General features: G+C 45.1%; 1 protein-coding gene across 2 annotated transcripts in view; it reads left to right on the forward strand.

Moving 5' to 3' along the window:
* rhbdf1a (rhomboid 5 homolog 1a (Drosophila)) overlaps window positions 1-23,883 on the forward strand; it is a 346,823-nt gene that overhangs the window by 25,630 nt on the left and 297,310 nt on the right. The window contains exon 1 of one of the 2 annotated variants that reach the window (XM_070901163.1): window positions 15,181-15,236. The exons of the other annotated variant lie outside the window; for it this stretch is intronic. The gene's annotated coding sequence lies outside the window, so the exon portion shown is untranslated. Of the gene's footprint in view, window positions 1-15,180; window positions 15,237-23,883 lie in introns of those variants that run through there. 2 annotated transcript variants of the gene reach the window in all.

Genomic DNA, 23,883 nt, shown 5'->3' on the forward strand with positions numbered 1-23,883 from the left:
ATCCAGTTGCAAGGGTTGAACCAGGACGACTGGAGACCTGCTCTGCTGCACGTATCGCAGTGTGGGCAGGCCCGTGCTGCCCCTGGGTCCTTGGCTGTTCTGGGCCCCGTACCCTAATTTGCCGCACTTTTGCCCACGATGTTCCAGGGCCCGGCGCTCCAGCTCTGTTTATAGCCCTGACCTGCGGTGGTGTTCTCACACAGGTCGTGGCGGCCCACGATATGGTGCCTTTTCAAATACAGTTTGTATAGTGGGCGATTAGCATTCTGTCTGCCTTTCCCTAGACCCCGCATGTGGTTGACTAGCTGCAGTCCCTCCAGCTCCCCTCTATTTGTACAATCCAGGCCTCTTTGAACTGTGAACATTCTCGAATTATTTGGTGGGTCAGTTGGTGCCACCCCACGTGCCACAGTGGTGCTCGGAGTCGATCCAGCTAGCCCTCACCCTGAAATCTTCATCGCCCCTGGAGTCTCTTCAGTTACGGGGAGCCCCAGATTTCATACAACTCCATCCGAGACCTTTTTTTTTCAAATCCTTTCAGTGGAAAATTGGTCCCAAAATCCCAAAATGGAACACACCTGTTGATGTAACTTTTTAATAGCCTGGAATGTCCTTGCGAATTAACTGAAAACACACTTTTCAAATCCCTCATTTTAAATGTGTTTTCCCTTGCCATGCAATGTCTCACTTTCCATCAGAGAGAGAGACCTACACACAGGCTGTTGCCAAGGCTAGTGATGAGCTGAATGCCAGCAGGTGTTGGGAGAATGCTTTACCTCCCACTGAGCACATTCCTCAGAATGGGCAGTTTGAGAATAGTGGAGCATAGGCACATCCCACTGATCCATGTCCTGGGCTACTGGAATACAAATGCAACTATTGCTTTACCAATTGCAGGCTAAAGTATCTCCCAAATCTACATTTCTTTGAAAATATGATGCCATCTGATCTTGCATGAGTGCATGTACTTCAGAGCCAGCGATTTGACTATATCGGATGGCTGTGGTACTGGATTGGTGCAGCATAATTCATGGGGGAAAAAAATCAAGTTTATATTTAAAAAAAGGTTTAGTTGAAGATAGTTACTGGAAATTATTGAATGACTTTCAAATGTTATTTTACAACAAAGAACATTTCCAACTGTGTTTTTTATAGACACATTAAGCTTATTGTGTCTGAAGTCTTAAAAGTTATGTAACTTTTGGGGCTATTTAAATTAGCAGCTAGCGCAGTTTGGGAACCTGGCGGATGCTGACTCCTGTGTAGCCACAGCTTTGTGTAGCCTTTTGTTGATTGAGGAACCAGTTGCTGGGGCCTTTGTTCTTCTATTGTGTTCACAGGTGAGTTTTCAATTTTATTTATTGCACTTTTATCCCTGTAATACAGTATCAAAGGTTTATTTTCTAGTTTGAAAAAATGTACTGAAATTATTCTGCTTACTAATCACATTACAACTATGATCAATTTTCTACTCCATCCACTTTTGCGGGTCCCTATGATTTGCGATTTCTTGATCTTTTCTTCCACAGAGAGGATTTGGAAACAGTTGCATTTAAATGTTTAAAGCAAAATTTATTCAAACAAGTTTTATTTAAAAAGCTCTGAGACGAGAGGTGCTAATGTGTAGGCATTGACGTTGCTTTCGCAAAGAGCAAAAGCAATAAGCAGTTGATTTGTCTGTCCTCGTACTCGATAAACACCTCGCAGCTCTGTTGGTGTGGGAAAGTTAACGTGTTTCTTTTTGTGCAAAAGACAAGTTGTACTGTCTTTTATTATCTGAACAATGAGGGAGACCTGTTTGGCCACAAAGGTGACCTGCTTTGGAACTTTGATGTCACTGAAGGAAAGAGAAGGGGTGCCTTTAATCGCTTCTCCATGCAGTCCAGATGAAAGTTGGCATCAATCAAAACCTCCTAGTGAGCTGGCTCATTTTAGGCCTTCTGTATGCGTAGCATATTCCACTGACTTTTCCAACCTCCATGCAGATGGGTCATTACAAGTGCCTGTTGGATCGGATGCCAAATCAGTACAAAGCTGTCTTTAGACATACAAAGATCCCTTCGTGGGTTTGTTGGAGAGCACCAGAGTTCAATTATTGGCAAATGGCCAGGGAATGGCACTAATGAGTGACAACAAGTATTGGCACCATTTCTGTAAGCTGTCTGGTTGGAAGTTTGAATATTGATTAAGAAGCATTAAAAGTGAAATAAATAAGCTTTTCAAGTCAGCTGTGAAGTCAATGGTTTGTCATCCCTTTTGCCCATAATGTGTGACAGACTAGATCCAGGAAACCTGAACTGAATTTGTGGCAAAAAGGGAAAGGAAAGCCGGAGGGTTCCAGCTTGCCCCAACATGTCGCTGCAATTGAGGACCCCAGAGGGGACGTCTTTGCCAAAGCTCCTCACTCGAAGACTTGCATTAAGCAGTTGGTGGTAGGCCATAAGCCTGGTATGAGGCATTGAACTTGGATGTCTGTAACATCAAGGTCACTGACACGTAGCTCCTTTTACCATACCGAAAGTGGATGTTTACATAAGAACTTAAGAAATAGGAACAGGAGTAGGCCATACGGCCCCTCGAACCTGCTCCGCCATTCAATAAGATCATGGCTGAATTGATCATGGACTCAGCTCCACTTCCCTTCCTGCTCCCCATAACCCCTTATCCCCTTATCATTAAAGAAACTGTCTATTTCTGTCTTAAATTTATTCAATGTCCCAGCTTCCACAACTCTCTGAGGCAGCGAATTCCACAGATTTACAACCCTCTGATAGAAGAAATTTCTTCTCATCTCAGTTTTAAATGGGCAGCCCCTTATTCTAAGATCATGCCCTCTAGTTCTAGTCTCCCCCATCAGTGGAAACATCCTCTCTGCATCGACCTTGTCAAGCCTCCTCATAATCTTATACGTTTTGATAAGATCACCTCTCATTCTTCTGAATTCCAATGAGTGAGGCCCAACCTACTCAACCTTTCCTCATAAGTCAACCCCCTCATCCCCAGAATCAACCTAGTGAGCCTTCTCTGAACTGCCTCCAAAGCAAGTATATCCTTTTGTAAATATGGAAACCAAAACTGCACGCAGTATTCCAGGTGTGGCCTCACCAATACCCTGTATAGCTGTAGCAAGATTTCCCTGCTTTTTTACTCCATTCCCTTTGCAATAAAGGCCAAGATTCCATTTACTTTCCTGATCACTTGCTGTACCTGCATACAATCCTTTTGTGTTTCATGCACAAGTACCCCTAGCACAAATTTGTTGTGTAACTGTTGAGGAACCTTAGAGTCTTGGGTGACTGCTGCTGGAATATGTTACCTGGAGACTGATTAGAGACCTCATGCTCCTGCATCTGTGATTCAGCTGCAGAGAACAAGCAAATGCTGTTGAAATTCCACAGCACCAAATGGTGGGAACGTTACTTGATGAGTTAGTTACAGTTGCAGTCAGGGGGATGTTATCGATGCAATCACACAAGAGCTGCTCAACATACAGCTCGTAAGGAGTCCCTGGTACCTGGAAGAAACAAGATTTCTTCATCAGTTGCTTAATGACCAGATAGTGACCATCCTCCTTGGTGCAAGTTCCCGTTGAGGTCAAGATGGCTCCATGATTGTGTTGGAAGATTGTAACCCTCCATGGTACACTCTTAACCGATTCTGAGTTTGGCAGATTAGGGCATGTTTGGTGATTGACCAGACAGCTTTGTTCATTCATGCAAGGTCGGTGGGGATTGGAATTCTTCCTACTTTTCTGCAGACAATTTTGCAAGTCAATACCCCAATGATGTTCTTGGCGGTACAGGCAGCGGGAAGCTTACCTGTGCTCTGACCTAGTAAGCGGTGTGATTTTAACGGGTTAAACTCTGTATTGGCTCTCTGCACACTTAAAGGTTCTGAAAACCAGGTTCTTGTTTTTTGGACTTGAAAATTGGGGTGTATTCCTGTGGGGAGAGAGCACACACTTCATACCGGCAAAGAGAAACTTTACCTTTGTGGAATTCTCAGTTGCTTTTCAGTAGGTTTATACTTTTGGCGGCTGACCCCAAAAAAGGGAAGCTGATTATCTTTCAAATGTGGTTTTTCCAAAATAAAGTACTGTAATAATGACATTTTTTACAAATAGAAAATATATGTGGTGTGGTGCTGAGCCATAAAATCTAGATGCCCTCGTCTTTCTGCTTTGCCAGGAAACTGGTGTAAAGTTGACGTGGGCATTGCCTGCTCCTGCATATCCTGCAGCTGACCCCAGCAACGTTTCTGGGTTGAGCCTAATTATTTTGCTGGGTGCTGAGAGATTCTCAAGTGAGCCCACCTTAAGGAGGGGTGGAAAATGACTGTTGCAGATGTTGGGAGCCTGCAGCTGGGGACATGGGTCTGGATGCCTCCAGGGGAGCTGATGAGGAGAGCGAGATAGTTTAATACATATTAAACACTGTAGTTTGGGAGTGCAATCAATCACCCCATGATCGATTGCACTCCTTTTAGGAATCCTTTTTTAAATTGTAAAGGTGCTCCCACCTGCCATAGCAGCATTGAATGCTGGGAACACACTGACATTCTTCAAATGTATTGTGTTATGGCAAATGTGATGTGATAGAATAGTATCATACATCATTTTGAATATGTGGGTAGACATCTCTAATGGTGCCAAATTTATTTTGTTTTGTCTCGTAACACACCTGTGAAGTGCCGTGGGACGGTTTACTACATTAAAGGCGCAATATAAATACAAGTTGTTAGTTCTGGTGGAAACTTCTGGAAGTGAAGATGATTGGCAGGGAGCTATGGTTCTATAGACACCTTCCTGCTCATGCCCCAGAATTGGGCAGAAAGCCACTCCATATGTATTGAGTCGATTGGTCTCACCTGAGGCACTGGTGAGGTTACTACAATTGGCCTCCGTGCCTCTGGTTGGAATTGGAAGGAAAGAAATCAGTCTGTATTCTCGCTCCTGATTACCATCCAGCGACCCCCTCTCAGTACTTGTGTGGATATTGGGTGAAGTCTGACCCATGTCCATGAGGGTCCTGATATTCCAGTTCCGAACTTCATGTTAAGAGTGGAAGATGCCTGTGCGTGAGATCTTTTTAATGTGGGATGGCCGTTGAACACCGGCTACAACACGTGCTTAGCTGAGCAAGGTCTTGATCCAATGGCAAGGGGATTCAAGACGACTGGAGACCAGGCACTGCTGTATGGGCCTAGTTGCCTACGGCGAGATATTGGCCGCAGGCTCGGCGCTGGGTAGCGCCCTTGGTGGTAGATGGTCCGAGGTCTGGTTGGGGGCAGACATTAGGAGGGTCAGTGGCCCATCGGAGTTTAAGGTGGAAGGACGGGGGGGGGGGGGGGTCACAGCCATGGTGCTCATCAAGTGTTGGAGGAGGAGAAGAAGGCAGGTCGCCGGTGGGGAAGGAGAGCTCCAGTCGTCGCTGAAGGAGGAGTGGAGGCCAGTCGGCGACGTGGAAGAGGGGGACCCAGTCATCGTTGAGGAGGAGGTCGTCTGTCACCATGGGAGGTCCAATTGTTGTTGAGGAGGCCCAGACTCCATTGTGGAGGAGAGGTCCATCTGCTGTCGCTGGAGGTGAAGTCTGGCATGGCAATAATGTAGAAGTTTCCTTGCGTACATTGTCAAAGCTACTCCTGAAGAATGACCACGTGGGTGAGGTATCGAAGGACTTTCTGTGCTTGGGGAATCATACTCCAGCACCGGCATTAGTCTAGGAGGAGAAGAAACTGGGGGAAAAAATGGACAATGTAGTATTCATGCACTGCAACTCTAGGTAATTCATATCCTGTTTCACAGAATGGTTACAGAACATTGCTTCCCCACATCAATTTTCACCTCGCTGTGAGTGAGTGACATAAAGTGAAGTGTTGGGGCATTCCCTGCGGCTCGAACACCACAGGAACCCCTGCATCTGGAAGTGATCAGCTTTGCAGCAGATGTTTGATGGGTGTGTAGGCATGCTGAAGGGGCTGTTTGAACAGTGTTTCTTCCTGTTGAATGTTACAGTAATGACCATAGGGAAAGTATCAGCCATGAGGAGGAACAGAGGTAATTATCCTTGATTAATGAAGATCTTTGAAATTCAATTGGGACTATCTCTTCTGTTTAAAAAAAAATCTGAATGGCTTTACCTGCAAAGAGAAATGTGTTGTTACACTTGTGGCAATTGTATACCTCCTAAATGAAACAGTGTGTAGGTGCTCAATGTCGCACAATAATTTTCCTTTTATTTTTCAGTACTAATGAGCTCGTATGTAATCCTATTTCCTAGTAAACAAAAATGGGATGTAGTGCAAATATTTCTTTGTGCTTATTTATGTCAAGATTTGATGACTGGGGGTTTTCTGTTTTTGTTGTCTGGCTGCAGATTTTATGAAAGCCTTGTATGAAATAAATACTTTGCTCATTTAACTGTAAAGTTTGAAGTTTCTGTGTATGTAAATGTGCATCTGAATTCTTGTACATATCATGGAATAATGACCCCAGTAGAATATGACCATCATTCCTGCTGCCACAAACTACTAGATAATATTGCAAACCCTGTTTTATCATCTATCTGGGTGATCCTCTTTTTGAACCTGGTGGGGTGAGAGGAAGGAGGAAAGGAAGGAACGTTCTTTGTAACTCAGATCTGACCTTGTCCCGTGGGGGGAGTTATGGTATGGAGATAATTTTAAAATCTAGACAAATTGAAACTTCCTGTACCTACATGTTTTGTTTCCTGTGCTAGAATGGTGGTTAAGAGACAAAAGGACGGGGCCAGTGATTCTAAAATAATCACATTCATGCTTTTGCACAAATTCTCTCTTTCGCTTTGGTTGCTTCTGTTTGAGGTGTATTTAAAACTGAATATTGAATGATATACTAGGCTGTAGATTTGTTGACAATCAGACATCTTTTAATGCAGCCTGTATGGTGTGAGAAAACTAATTTCACCCTCACAAGACGCACTTCAGAACAATGATTATTAAATGCTATGTCAATACTGATGCGTTCTCGGGGCCCCCTGTCCTAACCTTTGTAAGGCCGGGCCAGCTATCAAAAGGAAAAAAATGCTACCATTACAAAGAATGTTTTTTTATTGTTATACAGCAACAGAACGGACATGCTGGTAGGTGGGTAAATACAGGAAAGATTTTACTCTCCAGACACCGTTCCTGTGGCGTGTAGTACATCAGTCAAATTGACCTTGTGGATGCTTCTTTGATAACCTGCGTTTTAGATGCACAGTAATCTGGCTTTAAGAAAGCGAACATGTTACAAGAGAGATTCCTGTCGTAATGAAAACTGGAATGTTGGGTGCTGATTAATCAAAATATCACACACAATCTTGCAATAGTACAGCACAGAAGGAGGCCATTCAGCCCATTAAGTCTGTGCCGGCTCTTTCGAAGAGCAATCCAGTTAGTTCCACTCCCCCGTTCTTTCCCACTATCCCTTTCAAGTATTTATCCAATTCCCTTTTGAAGGCTACTATTACATTTATATCCATCACCCTATCGGGCAGTGCATTCCAAATCCTAACTACTCGTTGTGTAAAAAAAAGTTTTTCCTCATGTTGCATCTGGTTATTTTGTCAATCACTTTAAATCTGTGCCCTCTGGTTATCGACCCTTCAGCCACAGGAAACGGTTTCTCTTTATTTGCTCTATCTAAACCCTTCATGATTTTAAACACCTCGATCAAATCTCCCCTTAACCTTCTCTGCTCTAAGGAGAACAACCCCAGCGTCTCCAGTCTATCCACGTAACTGTAATCCCTCATCCCTAGAACGTTCTAGTAAATCTCTTGTGTACCCTCTCCAAAGCCTTCATATCCTTAAAGTGTGGTGCCCAACATTGGACACAAAACTCCAGTTGGGGCCAATCTAGTGTTTTATATAGGTTTAGCATAACTTCTTGGCTTATGTACCTATACCTCTATTTAAAAAGCCCAGGATCCTATATGCTTTATTAACTGCTTTGTTAACCTGTCCTGCCACCTTCAAAGATTTGTGCACAAACACTCCCAGGTCTCTGATCTTGCACCCCCTTTAAAATTGTACCGTTTAGCTTGTATTGTCTCTCCTCATTTTTCCTGATATAGTTTGGTAGGAAACATAGAAACATTGAAAATAGGTGCCGGGGCAGGCCATTCTGCCCTTCGAGCCTGCACCACCATTCAATATGATCGTGGCTGATCATTTTTGCAACTTTAGTACCCCATTCCTGCTTTCTCTCCGTACCCCTTGATCCCTTTAGCCGTAAGGGCCACATCTAACTCGCTTTTGAATATATCTAACGAACTGGCCTCAACAATTTCTGTGGTAGAGAATTCCCCAGTTTCACAATTCTCTGAGATGAGGAGAAACTTCTTTACTCAGAGAATTGTGAACCTGTGGAATTCTCTACCACAGAAAGTTGTTGAGACCAGTTCGTTAGATATATTCAAAAGGGAGTTAGATGTGGCCCTTACGGCTAAAGGGATCAAGGGGTACGAAGAGAAAGCAGGAATGGGGTACTGAAGTTGCAAAAATGATCAACCATGATCATATTGAATGGTGGTGCAGGCTCGAATGGCCGCCTCCTGCACCTATTTTCTATGTTTCCTACCAAACTATATCACCTCACACTTTTCTGCATTGAATTTCATCTACTACGTGTCCACCCATTCCACCAGCCTGTCTATGTCCTCTCGAAGTCTATTACTGTCTTCCTCACTGTTTGCTACACCTCCAAGGTTTGTATCATCTGCAAATTTCAAAACTCTGCTCTGTACCACCCCCGCCCCCCTAGTCCAAACCATTAATGTACTTGCAAAAAAAACCAGGGAACACCACTCCAATCTGAAAAACAGCCATTCACCACTACACTTTGTCTTCTATCCATTAGCCAATTTTGATTTGATGTTGTTACTGCCCTCTTTATCCCAAGGGTTTTAATTTTGTTAACAAGCCTATAGTGTGGTACGTTATCAAACCCCTTTTGAAAATCCGTATACACATCAACTGCACTGCATTCATCCACAAACTCAATCAAGTTTTTAAATGTATTTATTCACTAAAACAGCCCCCCATATTTCCAGTAAGCCTAGTTTTGCAGTTGCTGAGGTGTTTTATCTGGAGTCTTTCGAGCAGTTACTGTCTCAACCACAATGGATGGATCGATCACTACTGTGCATTGATTGTTTACCATGTAACATTGTTTAGATTTTGAGGTTTGGGAAGGTTGTGGCAAAGTTCCATATCTGGGTTTGAGCTAGTAATCTGGGCTGATGCTCTGTGCAGCATTGAGGGAAAGGTGTATGGTAAAGGTCCTTCAGATGAGACATAAAATTGAGGTTTGACTGGTTTAATTCTAGTGGTTGCAGGGGAACATTTAAAGGCCCCACGTCAGGGATTCCGCAAGGTGTCCTAGCCAACATTCCGACTATGTTTCTATATAACCAGGCACTATTTTAATGCATGGATTTCTTTTGTTACAAAATGTTGGAACAATTCAGAGCTGATTTTTAACCCAGCCTACCCAGCAGGAATGAGACGGATACGTGCTTAAAATGACCAATCCTCCCCCTCGCCTCACCCAGCGATCTCGGCCACCCCGGCGCGATTTTGGACTCACCCACCTGCGTTCTTGGACACCGGCTGCTCCCCACCCCCACCCGCTCCCCCATGATCTCAGACTCCCCCCTGAAATGTATTATCACATGGTTTGGTGAAGTTCGCACTGGCCTAAAAAGCAAACACATGGACTAACAACTCATCGGGTCTCTGTCCTTCATTTGTTCTACTCACGTATATTCCACCTCCCCCCACTCCTCCTCTCTCCATACTGCCCAGTCAATATTGGGGCCATAATATCTCTCCATCATACAAAAAAGAAAATATTGCAAAACCTAAATATAGCTCAGGGTTGAAAGAGTCGAAAGCTAATTGCCGTGAAGTCCGAAGCAATGTTCAGCCATGAACTCATTGAATGGCGGTGCAGGCTAGAAGGGCTGAATGGCCTGCTCCTGCACCTATTTTCTATGTTTCTATGTTTCTATGTTTCTAATAGCTCCTGGGAGCTCTCATTGGGACAGCTGAGTTGAATTTGTACGCAGCAAGTTTCAGGGGTATGTTGATGTGTGCTTACTTTCTGTAAAGCTTACTAACACTGCCCATGCTAGTCTTGATGCGTTTTTTTTTTGCAAATTAGTCTCGGCTCATTCCAATGAAGTAGCCAAGTTAAAAGAGAAACTGTGAATGGTAGAAATCTGAAATAAAAGTAGAAAATGGCGAAGATGCAGCCGGTCCCTCAGCATCTGAAAGGAGACAAGACATATGTTTCGCATTGAAAAGGAAAGATCACACCCTTCACAGGGCTGACCAAACAATGAGAGGAGGAGAGAACTACAGGCAAAGGTCTCGCTGCTCTTGTGTAAAAGCTTTAGCTGTTTAAAGTAGTTAAACAGCCTGCGGGTTTTTTGGGGAGCTTTGAGTACACTCTGTGCATGGAACAACATGCCTCAAGAAGTTAGAACTTTCCCCAGTGGCATTGGCCAAAAGAAACCTTTCCAAGTAGTCATGCAGTGATCGCATTCCATTTCTGTATTACTGCTGGATATGAGCCAAGGCTCACAAGCGCAGGAGGAGTCTCAGACATTTCAACCCAGCCTCTTGCTTTCATGTTTTCTCACCGACTTCTCACGCAATTTAAACTAAAAGTCAGTATAGTATTGGTGCTCTCGGTGCAGTATACCTGTTGTCCATCTGCTATTTCCTTCTATGGAGGGGAGTTTTCTTTCACCACTGCCAAGCTGTTGCACTCTAGGCACGGAACAAAGGCTAGTATGTGCATTGTGTGTGGTCGATCGCCACAGAACTGGCTGTAAATTGTGACATCTTCACATGTAACTACCTGGAAGCTCAGAATGCAACCTCTTCACACAGGCACACTCCAAGTTGATGTCGCTCTTCAAATCTGCCCACTCCCCACCCCACCCCTGTCATGTATCTCACATTACTGTATATAATTGTATCTTACCATGCTATACATGACTGTAACTGGATATGACCTGTAACAATAAGCATACCTTACCACCAGGGGTGGACTTGCAGGAGACACTCCATACCTGTCCCACTGTGGTATATAAAGAGAGGTCTCAGGCAAGTGCAGCACTGGAGAGCTGGAAATAAAGGTGCAGGTCCTGAGTGACCTTGACTTCAGCATGTGTCTCGTGTAAGTCAGTACATTAGAGTCAGGACTTAACAACTCCCACCCTCCTACTCTCATTGGTTGAGCCATTTGTAAATTGTGAACCAGTGCAGAGTCATTGGCAGGTAAGGGTGAGAGGGAGTAAACTGCAGAAAGCATCTAAGCTTCAATTGATGGGAGCAAAATAGCCTGATTGATGTGAAGAAAATTTGAGCATCTGCATGGAGATTCTGCTGGAAAAGCTTATGCTTGATACTCCTGGAAAATCTGGCCTTTATGCATTAATGCAAAGTCATCTTGCAAAAAAGATTAGAAAATATTTATTCTTCCATCACTCCCATTTTGTAATGCTTTTTCTCCTCTACCCTTTTGTCCCCTCTCAGTAGATGTCTTGTTTACTTCAGAGGTTGAGCAGTTGACCTCTACTTATCTTGCTCTGGAGCAGCAGTCATGATTCGCAAGCTTTTTTATTTGTACTAATTTTCTCCAGGCTTTGGTCACACTTCATTTCCTTGCCCAAGTGACCTGGGTTCACGTGTGAGCCTTGGCAGTATTTTCAGGCTATTCATCGGCAAAGGACTTCATTTCAGAGCCCAATCTGTCCTTGCCTAATGTTATCAACACACAATCTCAGCACGGTCACTAGATAGCAGTCAGAAAAGGGAACCACTTCTGCTTTTTCCCTTTCTAGCATGTGTGCAGTGAGGGTAATTGTACCACAGTTCTGGCTATATTCAGTAACTTGGCACAGACCAGGGATCAGGAATGCAACGGAAGGAGCGTGCGGCAAACCAGGCTCCCCACCTACCCTTTCCTTCAACCATTGTCTGCCCCACCTGTGACAGAGACTGTAATTCCTGCTTTTGTGTACGTAATAAACAGACTAACTGAAACAGGGGTAATGTGACTTAACTGTGTCCTTTATAGCAACTCTCAAAATGGTGTCCCAAAACCAGCATGTTTACAGCAGTGTCCAAACCAGGGATCACACTTGAGTCCTCCCTGACCAGTATGGCGCAGTCTCTTGCTGGATAAGCTTGGTGAGCTATCAGGAAAGCTTGCATGTATGCTACAGGTCAACCCTCCTTCCAGCTTTCACTTTGCTTGCCCAGAGGAATTGCCTTGTCCCTGTTCTGCTCCGATGTCTTAGCTGAGATTGAAACTAATTGTGCCATATCAGGCTGTGCTGGACAGCATTAGAGTACACTTATGTGTCCACCTTGTACGCATGCCCGACACGAGACTCCCCAAGCAGAACTCCTACACGGCCTCCAGGTGGGCAGAGGAATCATTTCAAGGACACCCACAAAGCCTCCTTGATAAAGTGCAATATCCCCACTGGTACCTGGGAATCCCTGGCCCAAGACCGCCCCAAATGGAGGAAGAGCATCCGGGGAGGGCGCTGAGCACCTCTAGTCTCGTCGCCGAGAGCATGCAGAAATCAAGCGGAAGGAGCGTGTGGCAAACCAGACTCCCCACCCACCCTTTCCTTCAACCACTGTCTGCCCCACCTGTGACAGAGACTGTAATTCCCGCTGTTGTGTACGTAATAAACAGGCTAACTGAAACAGGAGTAATGTGACTTAACTGTGTCCTTTATAGCAGCTCTCAAAATCGTGTCCCAAAACCAGCATGTTTACAACAGTCTCCTAATGCCTGTCTAGTGAGGGTCCGTGTAACAAGCAAATAGTATGAACACAACATGCACATTGGACTGTACAGCCACCTGTGAACTCACTATTACAGTGGAAGCAAGTCTTCCTCGATTTTGAGGGACTGCCTATGATGATGATACATATGCTGGCCACTGGAATGCTGTAGCCCCTTTTAAGAAGAGTAAAGTGATGCTGAATCATAGAGAATACAATCCTTGTGTCAGTTGTGACTCAGTGGGTAGCACACTCGCCTCTGAGTCGGAAGGTTGTGGGTTCAAGTCCCACGCACATAAAACTAGGCTGACATTCCAGTGCAGTGCTGCACTGTCAGAGATGCCGTCTTTCAGATGAGCTATTAAACTGAGGCCCCGTCTGCTCTCTCAGGACGTAAAAGATCCCATGGCACTATTTTGAAGAAGAGCAGAGGCGTTATCCCCAGTGCCCTGGCCAATATATATCCCTCAATCAACATAACAAAAACAGATTATTGTCACATTGCTGTTTTGGGGAGCTTGCTGTGCACAAATTAGCTGCCGTATTTCCCACATTACAACCGTAACCACACTCCAAAAGTACTTCGTTGGCTGTAAATTGCTTTGAGATGTTCGGTGCTCGTGAAAGACGCTATATAAATGCAAGTCTTTCTTACACTGTTCACTAAGTTTTTGATTAAAGCGCATGTGTGTGAAAACTGACCAACTTGCGATGTGAGACCTTAATCAACCACCTGTCTCTCAAACTATTGGGTTGTGGAACCCGGTGTCAGTCAGTAATGTCATACTCAGCATAATTTACACCCTTTGATTAGCTACATTTTCAAAGTGTCTTTGTTGTGTCTTATAAAGGATTACTTTTTTTGTTGCTTTATCTTAATGTGCAAGTCTGTTTACTGAATGCTGTCATTTCTTTGATTAGGGTGCAATTTTCCCCAGTGATTTGCACTGTTTTTTTGGAGCAGGCTGCTTTTTTTGGCCTAAGTTTTTAAAAAAAAACACAGATTCCCCCAATCAATTTGCACCAGCGTAACTCAGTTCCGATTTTTTAAAGTTACGTTTTATTTTTCAGCCAAAGTCGTTGTAACCTGCCACCCACGCCAATTCTGGCCATTTAGACAAGTTTGGCCAGCTGAGAGTTTCTCCAGTTCTTCTTCTTAGGCCAGCGTATGTGGCCTCTGCAGGAAAACCTTCTGGAGAGTTAAGGAAATGGGTGCAGGTATGGAAATGGGCGCAGGTTAGTGCAGCAGATGCCCGGACAGTAGCAGCAGGAGAAGTAAGAGAGGGGAGGGGGCGGGATGCCTTTTGGGTGTAGTTAGGTGCGGGCACTGGGAGAGGGGAGGCCATTTGGCCTGGGATAGGGGCGGTGGAGTGGACCGGGTGGCCACTCGGGACCAGGGTCGGGCGGGGGAGTGGACCGGGAGACCACTCCGCCTGGGATAGCGGCAGGGGAGGCCACTCTGCCTCGGATAGGGGTGGGGTAGTGGACCGGAAGGCAACTGGGCCAGGGTCGGGTGGGGGAGTGGACTGGGAGGCTACTCGGGGCCAGGGTTGGGTGGGGCAGCGGACCGGGAGGCCACTTGGCCTGGGCTAGGGGCGGGAGAACGAACTGGGAGGCCATTCGGGGCCAGGTTCGGGCTGGGGAGCAGACCGGCAAGCTCTTCGGCCAGGGCTAGGGGAGTGGGACCGGGACCGGCAAGGCACTCGAGGTTCGGAGCGGGCGGGGGAAGCAGATCGGCATCGGGAGGGTGGGGGGAGGGGGACTTTAATAATTGGAGGTAAGTTGCTGCAATGTATTTTAATGTGTTGCGAGCTGGCTGTATGTTTCACTTTGCAACCTCAGCCCGCATTGTGTCCCTAGTTATCATGGCAACCCGATCTTTTTGCCGCAGATCAAGGCTCCACCCCCAAAACTAAAGGACAGGTTAGGCTGCGCCAAAATGAAGAAATCTAACGGGGAATCTTGGAACATTTTTTTTGGGCGTACTTAGGGCCCCCAAAAAACAGGCGCAATTCTTCAAGTACGCCAAAAAAAAGCTTTGGGGAAAATTGAGCCCCAAGTTTCTGTTTCCCAGAAATGAAAATAGCTATCTGAGACCAGATAAAACTTTGCTGCTGAATTTATCAGTAATGGATTAGAAAGGAAAGGAAATGTTTGCATTAGTCGCAGTCATAGTGAAACAAATAGACGTCTGTCCCTGTGTTAGTTGTGGTTTTATGACTGGCATTTCCAGGTTTTGCACAAAGTAGTATTGACTTGGTGTGACAGATGAGTAAGCTCGTGCTGCGGTGGTTTGACTGGGGATCGGAACAGTCGTCTCAAAGCGCTGTGCTTCTGTGCCCATTGTGTACAATAGTAAACCTGTCTCTCTCAACGTCACAGAGTGCAACAAATTTAATTCGCCAGGTTAGTGTCTCTAATATAGTTATTTGCTTTTATATTCTCAGTTCTGTTCCTGTGACCTGCCTTTACTTCTTACCTGGCATTATGCTTCCTTTTTTAAATAGTTATCTGTTCTGTCCTAAAAATGTTTTCCAGGCCCTGTTCCAAAATTCAGGTTTTTACACAACTATTATTGTTACATAAAAACAAAGGTCAGGTAGCATCTGTGGAGAGAAACAAGAGTTAACGTTTCTGGAGTGTTTCTCTCCATGGATGCTGCTTGAGCCGCTGAGATATCCAGTCTTTTCTGTTTTTATTCCAGATTCCAACATCCGCAGTATTTTGCTTTTGTGTTATTTTTACAATAGTTCGTGTAAGTGGAACTCCACAATCTGGAAACTACTTTTCTGTAATCTCGTCTTGCTCGAGTTGCATGACCTGAAGATTTTCAGTTAATTTGTAGAAGACTGATTATTGATCTACTTGGATATAACCCACTATGCTGTCACACTCTCTTCAGATTGGTGGATATTGAACTGTGTCCAGTTTTCCAGACTATACTGTTAATCTACTTATTTGTAATTAAACAGAAGCACATTTAGTAAATACGATGTAACTGCAATGAGCAAAGTCCATAAGACAGGAAAGATCCTTTGTAGTAAACGTCATTAGATATAAAAAGCAAGGTTTTGATGTTTATTGGAAAATGTTTCCATCTTTTATCATTTTCAGTGTCTTTTTTTTAATCCTGTTTTGTCGTTCAATTAGGGAACCAATGTGAGTTTCTGTGTATGAACTTGAACCTTCTTTCTGAAGTAGGGAATGCAGCACAACTTTTTTTATGAATTGGCTGCAGGAATCGCAGAACTGCTGAGTTGAAATAAATACCCTCTTTAAACTTTTCAATCTTTTTAAGCCAGGTTGTTCGGTGAGCAGCAGTTCGGGAGTTGCAACCTGCTGGCATAATGACAGGAGACCAGTACTACCTGTGATTGGTCAGTTGACTTAAGGTTTTGGGCATCATTTATGACTAGAATCTGATATTAGGTATAAAAAAAGACTTACATTTATATAGCGCCTTTCACGACCACCGGATATCTCAGTGCTTTACAGCCAATGAAGTACTTTTGGATTGTACTCACTGTTGTAATGTAGGAAACATAGCATATTTGCGCACAAGCAATCTCTCTCAAACAGCAATGTGATAATGACTGGATAATCGGGGGCCAAAATTGCTGTGTTCTGCGTTTCCTGGGGGTGCTAACGGGGCGGAAACTGTTTTGGCGTGGGGCGCGGGGGGGGGGGGGGGGCGGGGGCTACCAGCTTCCGCAAAATTCCGCGGGAATTAGTGGAGTAAGCCATTCAGCCACTCGAGCATGTTCTGCCATTCAATTAGATCATGGCTGATCTGTATCTTAACTCCATCTACCAGAACCTTTAGTGCAAAGATGGAGCTTGACATAAATTACATGACTCAATCGGGGGGAAGCTACCTTTATGACTGTTAAGATACAAAACTCAATTCACAAATTTCTAGACATAAACGACGGACACGTATCTGGTTTAGAATGACAAATAACAGGAAATAGCTATGAATTGTACTGATAGAGCCCTGAGCAATTTAAGCCAAACTGATCTAGATTTAAAGGACATTGGGCTGGAAAATTAGGTTGACGGTTTTTTGAGGCGTAAATGTCGGGTGCTGGATAAATTTAGCGCCGGGAATGGTTTGCGTCGGCAGCCAAAAAATTCAGCAGCCGCACCCTGAGAGTGGAGCAGAGTGCTAAGGGAAGTGCTCCACACATCTTTGGGTGCTAGGCCAGGTGAGCAGCTGAATATCTGGAGCGAAAGAGCTGCTGGCTTCGTAGCGCCTGAAGAGTGGCCTCCCTGCAAAAAAAAATTGGAACAAAAAACATTCCCTATATATTACTCGCCCCAAATAAAGTTAAATCGCAAAAAAGGAAAACCAAATCAATCACGCTTACCTCATGCCATCATTTCTTCCCTCCCCACCGCCGGGACAGCTCTGCACACCAGCTTACTCTGGCAGTGTCGCTATGGGGTGCTACACATTCAACCCAAAACACATTTTGAAAGCGGGTCGATACCGGGGCTGTTGTACACCGGCACGGCACTCCCCGGGCGGTATACCTCTGAACCGCCAGTACCGACACACTGAAATTTCCGGCGCTCGTAGCTGCCAACTCTTTAACACCCCTGCTCCGACCCTTGTGAGGGGCAGTATCCCAGCGAATCTCCAGCCCATTGTCTATCCCTTTGGGCAACATTCCATGCTGTTATGCAGTTTATGATCATATTTTTGTGTGCATTTGTAGCTCCCTTCAAATAGAGCATTTATATTCATATTAGACAATTGGAAAATGAGAAGAAAGGCTGCTGTTTCTGAAATTGTCACCTGTTTTCCAATCTGTAAAGTTCCATGAACAAACAATTGAACTCCGATTCACCTCCGCTTATGTTTGCCTAACTATTGGACTTTGTAACCTTTTAGCACTTACAATAAAAGGGACAAAAACTAGTCTGACCTGAGGGTCCACATCAAGAAGGCACAACAATTCCAACATGTACTCTTGAAGCGCCACATCATCATCATAGGCAGTCCCTCGGAATCGAGGAGGACTTGCTTCCACTCCCAAAGTGAGTTCTTTGATGGCTGAACAGTCCGATACGAGAGCCACAGACCCTGTTACAGGTGGGACAGACATTCGTTGAGGGAAGGTGTCGGTGGGGCTGGTTTGCCGCGCGCTCCTTCCGCTGCCTGCGCCTGGCCTCTTCACGCTCTTTGCGTTGAGACTCAAAGAGCTCGACACCCTCCCGGATGGACTTTCTCCACCTCGGGCGGCCTGTGGCCAGGGTCTCCCAGGTGGCGGTGGTGATGTCACACTTTACCAGCGAGACTTTGAGGGTGTCCTTATAACGTTTCCGCTGTCTTCCTTTGGCTTGTTTACCATGAAGCGCCACATACCTACGTTTTAGCAGCAGAATAATATATTGTGCATTACATGGAATAATGCCCCTGTTATTATAAAATAGTACCGCCTCTAGTTTAGTGGCATATATCAATCTAACATCCAACATGTGGTTAATATGCATCCAAATGTTAAAAGTATTTTTTTTTAAAGAACAGAAGCCAGTCAGTTCTTGCTGTGTTATTTTTGTGACCAACAGGAAATAAATGGCTTAGTTATTTATAAGGAACCAAGAATCTACAGAAACCGCCCTTGGTAATTAGCTGTCACTGACTTCAGGATGTGCCAATTTACAACACTTCTTCACTAGGAGTATCAGTACTGGTGTTAAAGGGTCAGTTCAGACTAGCTCTGTCTTATAGCAACTAAACATCACAACTGCTCCAGACCCCAGATTACCCACAGGAGGCCAGCTAGCGTAATAAAGATTAATATAAATGAGCAGGAATAACCTATTCTTCTAGTCTTTGAGGCAGAATCCCGTCAGATCTTCAGATGAATAGTTGGCCTGGCCTATTTTTCTTGCAATGGAGATTCTGACTGATTTCTGGGGCATATGCAGCTATCTCTTAAACTTGGAGGATACCATTGTCATATTTCTGTCGAAACTGAATGCTCTCCTCTAGATATTGTTAATTTGTAGCAAATGTAGGTAGAATTTTGAACTTTTTAATTAACTAGTCAAGTCTCTTGGATATATATTTTCCACTAGATTCAGCAACCTCTAGAATGTATCTAAAATGTAAGGTGTGTACAGGAACCACCATGCTATTCAACTGCCTGATAAGAGTCTTTATTAAAATATGTCTCTGAGTTGTTGGTGTGCAATATCTTATATTTTGTATAGGCAGTGCTGCATTTCTGAAACTTGCATTGTGTTTATTGTCTGAGCTTTACACATGGACAAATGTAGTAAGCTTTTTGGATTGTACTGTCTCTTTGGGAAACTGACTTGGCGTGACTCCTGAAATCTTCAGACTTTACCACAAAGGGAAAGCCCACAGGACACCATTTCTTTGTTCAGAATACATAAAAGGACTTGGGCCTCTTTTTGGAGTTCTCTACCTGGCACCATTTGCTGCTTTGTGCGTTTTTGAGACTCTGTTTTGGAAGGAACATTTGCCAAGGCCCATTCCACATTCTGTAAAAAAAAAAGATGACTAATATTAGAAGTAAGTAGCAAAATTGGGACCACTTAGGACAGTTTTTTCTAAACTACTCAGTGCAGTCATTTCCTCTTGTAGGGACAAATCATCTGATACAAGAGATTTGCCTTCATTGCCTGAGTTCAAATCCCACCACGTCAGCTGGGGAATTTAAATTTGCTTAATTAAATAAATTTGGAATTAAAAAGCTAGTGTCTGTAATGGTGACCATGAAACTACCGGATTGTCAGGAAAAACCCAACTGGTTCACTCATGTTCTTTAGGGAAGGAAATCTGCTGTCCTTGCCCAGTCTGGCCGATATGTGACTCAAGAGCCACACCAATTGGTTGACTCTTAACTGCCCTCTGAAATGGCCTAGCAAGCCACTCAGTTGTACCAAACTGCTATAACAAAGTCAGCACTTTGGGAGTACCTTCACCACATGGACTGCAGCGGTTCAAGAAGGCGGCTCACCACTACCTCCTCAAGGGCAATTGGGGATGGGCAATAAATGATGGCCTTGCCAGCGACGCCCATATCCCATGAATGAATAAATAAAACAACAAAAAATGCACTTTAATATTACAGGTACATGTTTTGGTCAAGGTGCATTTACAACTTGTCAACTCTGCTTATGTTGCACTACTTAAGGTCAAATGTACTGGTGCAGTGGAACACTTGGTGAGGGAGGGGGCGGGGGGGGGGCCGGGTACAGCTTCAGGATTCTGTCTGCACACTAGCATTGCAAGGATTTTACCTCTTAGTGCTACGTAGCCTGGGGAAGAGAACCTTGAGGTTTTATAAAGCGGGGGGGTGGGGGGGGAAGGCGGCAGCAAAATGTGTTTGGGTTATAATTGTTTCTGGGTGATCCAAGACCTTTCACACTTTTGCAAACTCTTTCCATCCCAATACAGTCCTTCTCAATACTATTCCACACTTCTGGTGGTGTCCTTTAGAAGCAGATTAACTGAAGCAGGCCCAGTGTTACAGCTGAATGTCCTGGCAGCTATGGATTTGCCAGATTGTATTGCACATGCGTGATATTTTACATTAGGAGCTTGAACTTTTCCTCTGTGTGTGTGTGTGTGTGTGTGTGTGTGTGTGTGTGTGTGTACACAGTAGCATAAATCATCTTGTGTATTTTCTACTCGTTTTATTCTACTTGTGTTTTCTTTGGATGAAATCACTTTTGCTGTAGGGTTGCAGCTGAGGGGAGGGAGATTATTTCTAAATGATATGTTTTGATTGCTTAATAACCATGATGCATCCTTGTCAGGATAAAGAAGGAGGCACAATACTGCACAAAGTAAATAATGAATCATGCAAACATACATCAGTTATTACCATTCAATTCAGTCAGCCCCATAAAGAGAGTGATAAAAGATTGAAACAGACACTATGTGGAAAATCTGACGTGACAGAAGATAGAGGCAGACATTGGCAAAACCTCAGCATTAGTGTAGAGGTTTTGACCAACAGTTGTACAACCACCAGAACACATTTTTCAACCAGGACAGCTCATGATGACCCAAGGAACATTAAAAAAAATATTCGTTCATGGAATGTGGGCATTGCTGGCAAGGCCAGCATTTATTGCCCATCCATAATTGCCCTTGAGGTGGTGGTGAGCCACCTTCTTGAACCGCTGCAGTCCGTGTGGTGAAGGTACTTCCACAGTGTTAGGGAGGGAGTTCCAGCATTGTGACCCAGTGACCAAGAAGGAATAGCGATATACTTCCAAGTCAGGATGATGTGTGACTTGGAGGGGAACATGGAGATAGTGTTCCCATGCACCTGTTGTCCTTGTCCTTCTAGGTGGTATAAGTCGCTGGTTTGGGAGGTACTGCCGAAGAAGTCTTGACAAGTTTCTGCAGTGCATCTTGTAGATGCACATTGCAGCCACGGTATACCGGTGGTGGAGGGAGTGAATGTTTAAGGTGGTGGATGGGGTGCCAATCGAGCGGGCTGCTTTGTCCAGGATGATGTCTAGCTTCTTGTGTTGTTGGAGCTGCACTCGTCCAGGCAAGTGGAGAGTCAGGAGGTGAGACACTCGCCGCAGAATACCCAGCCTCTGACCTGCTCTTGTTGCCACAGTATTTATGTGGCTGGTCCAGTTGAATTTCTAGTCAATGGTGACCCCAATGATGTTGATGGTGGGGGATTCGGTGATGGTGATGCCTTCGAATGTCAAGGGATGTTGGTTAGACTCTCGCTTGTTGGAGATAGTCATTATCTGGCACTTGTGTGGTGCAAGTGTTACTTGCCACTTATCAGCCCGTGCCTGAATGTCATGCGGCATGTGGGCATGGACTGCTTCATTATCTGAGGAGTTGCGAATGGCACTGAACACTGCAGTCATCAGTGAACATCCCCTCTTCTGATGGAGGGAAGGTCATTGATGAAGCAGCCGAAGATGGTTGGGCCTAGGACACTGGCCTGAGGAACTTGTGCAGCGATGTCCTGGGGCTGTGATGATTGACCTCCAACCACCATAACCATCTTCCTTTGTACTAGGTATGACACCAGTCAATGGAGAGTTTGCCTCGATTCCCATTGACTTCAATTTTATTAGGGTTCCTTGATGCGCCACACGGTCAAATGCTGCCTTGATGTCAAGGGCAGTCACTCTTGCCTCACCTCTGGAATTCAGCTCTTCTGTCCATGTTTGGACCAAGGCTGTAATGAGTTCTGGAGCCGAGTGGTCCTAGCGGGAACTAAGCTGGGCATCAGTGAGCAAGTTATTGGTGAGTAAGTGCCACTAGATAGCATTGTTGACAACGCCTTCCATCACTTTGCTGATGATTGAGAGTAGACTGATGGGGTGGAGTGAGTGGATGATTGTGTCAACACTCTTCTCAATCTTCCTGCAATGCTCCATCTCACTCTCAACAAGCTCCCAGCTGGAGTTGAACTAAAATATAGAACCCGTTCAACCATTGCCATCTCCAGGCTAGATCTAAGGTCGTCCCATCCTTTGTCATCAAAGTACAATATGCGGAGGCCGATTGTGTCTGCGCACGTTCAGAGGCCGAACTTCAAGCCATTGTCAACATCTTCACCGAGGCATACGAAAGCATAGGCCTTGCACTAAACATCCGTAAGACAAAGGTCCTCCACCAACCTGACCCTGCCACACCGCACTGCCCTCCAGCCCCCTCCCGATCATCAAAATCCATGGTGTGGCCTTTGACAACGTGGACCATTTTCCATACCTCGGGAGCCTACTATCAGCAAGGGCAGACATTGACGACGAGGTCCAGCACCGCTCCAGATGTCAGCGCAGCCTTCGATTGCCTGAGGAAGAGAGTGTTTGAAGACTAGGACCTCAAATCTGGCACCAAGCTTATGGTCTACAGGGCAGCAGTGATACCCGCCCTCCTATATGGCTCCGAGATGCAGACCATATACAGTAGATGCCTCAAAGCGCTGGAGAAGTACCGCCAGTGGTGCCTCCGCAAGATCCTGCAAATCCACTGGGAGGATAGACGTACCAACGTCTGTGTTCTCGATCAGGCCAACATCCTCCTCATTGAAGCACTGATCATACTCATCCAGCTCCATTGAGCAGGCCATGTTGTCTGCCTGCCAAACACGAGACTCCCAAGTGCTCTCCTCGGAACTCTTACACGGCAAGCGAGCCCCAAGTGGGCAGAGGAAATGTTTCAAGGACACCCTTAAAGCCTCCTTGCAATATCCCCACCGGCACCTGGGAATCCCTGTCCTAAGACCGCCCTAAGTGGACAAAGAGCATCTGGGAGGGTGCTGAGCACCTATGGTCTCGTCGCCGCGAGCATGCAGAAACCAAGCGCAGACAACGGAAGGAGCGTGCGGCAAACCAGACTCCCCACCCACCCTTTCCTTCAACCACTGTCTGTCCCACCTGTGACAGAGACTGTAGTTCCCATATTGCACTGTACAGTCACCTGAGATCTCACTTTTGGAGTGAAAGCAAGTCTTCCTCGATTTCGAGGGACTGATGGTGATGATGGGGTGGTAATTGGTTGGATTGAATTTGTCCTGATTTTTGTGGACAGGACATACCTGGGCAGTTTTCTACATTGTCGGATAGATGCCAGGGTTGTAGCTGTACTGGGGCTAGAGACGCGGCTAGTTCTGGAGCACAAGTCTTCATCCCGTGCTGTTGTGTAGGCCAATAAGCTTTGTTGTATCCAGTGTGCTTAGACATTTCTTGATATAACATGGATTGAATCGAATTGGCTGAACATGCCTCAACATTTCAGACAGTAGCCGACAGTACTACCAGAGCACCATGGGGTCATCCTGGTGTGTTCTTCAGCATTGGATGGACACAGTCAGCGATGCAATCCCCAGACGGGCCATTATCAGTGGTTCTCTAGTAGCTTGGGAATAATGACTTGTAGTGAACCACAGTTCCTGCTATAGGCGTTGGCCTTGGCTAAGTGGTTGCACTCTTGCTCTGAGTCAGACTGTCGTGGTTTCTAGCCCCACTCGCTCCAGAGACTTGCGTACATAACCTAGATGATGTATCAGTGCAGCAGATAAACAGAGGCTCT

The sequence above is a fragment of the Pristiophorus japonicus genome, chromosome 15 (genome assembly GCF_044704955.1).
Source record: "Pristiophorus japonicus isolate sPriJap1 chromosome 15, sPriJap1.hap1, whole genome shotgun sequence".
NCBI classification, from domain to species: Eukaryota; Metazoa; Chordata; class Chondrichthyes; family Pristiophoridae; genus Pristiophorus; species Pristiophorus japonicus.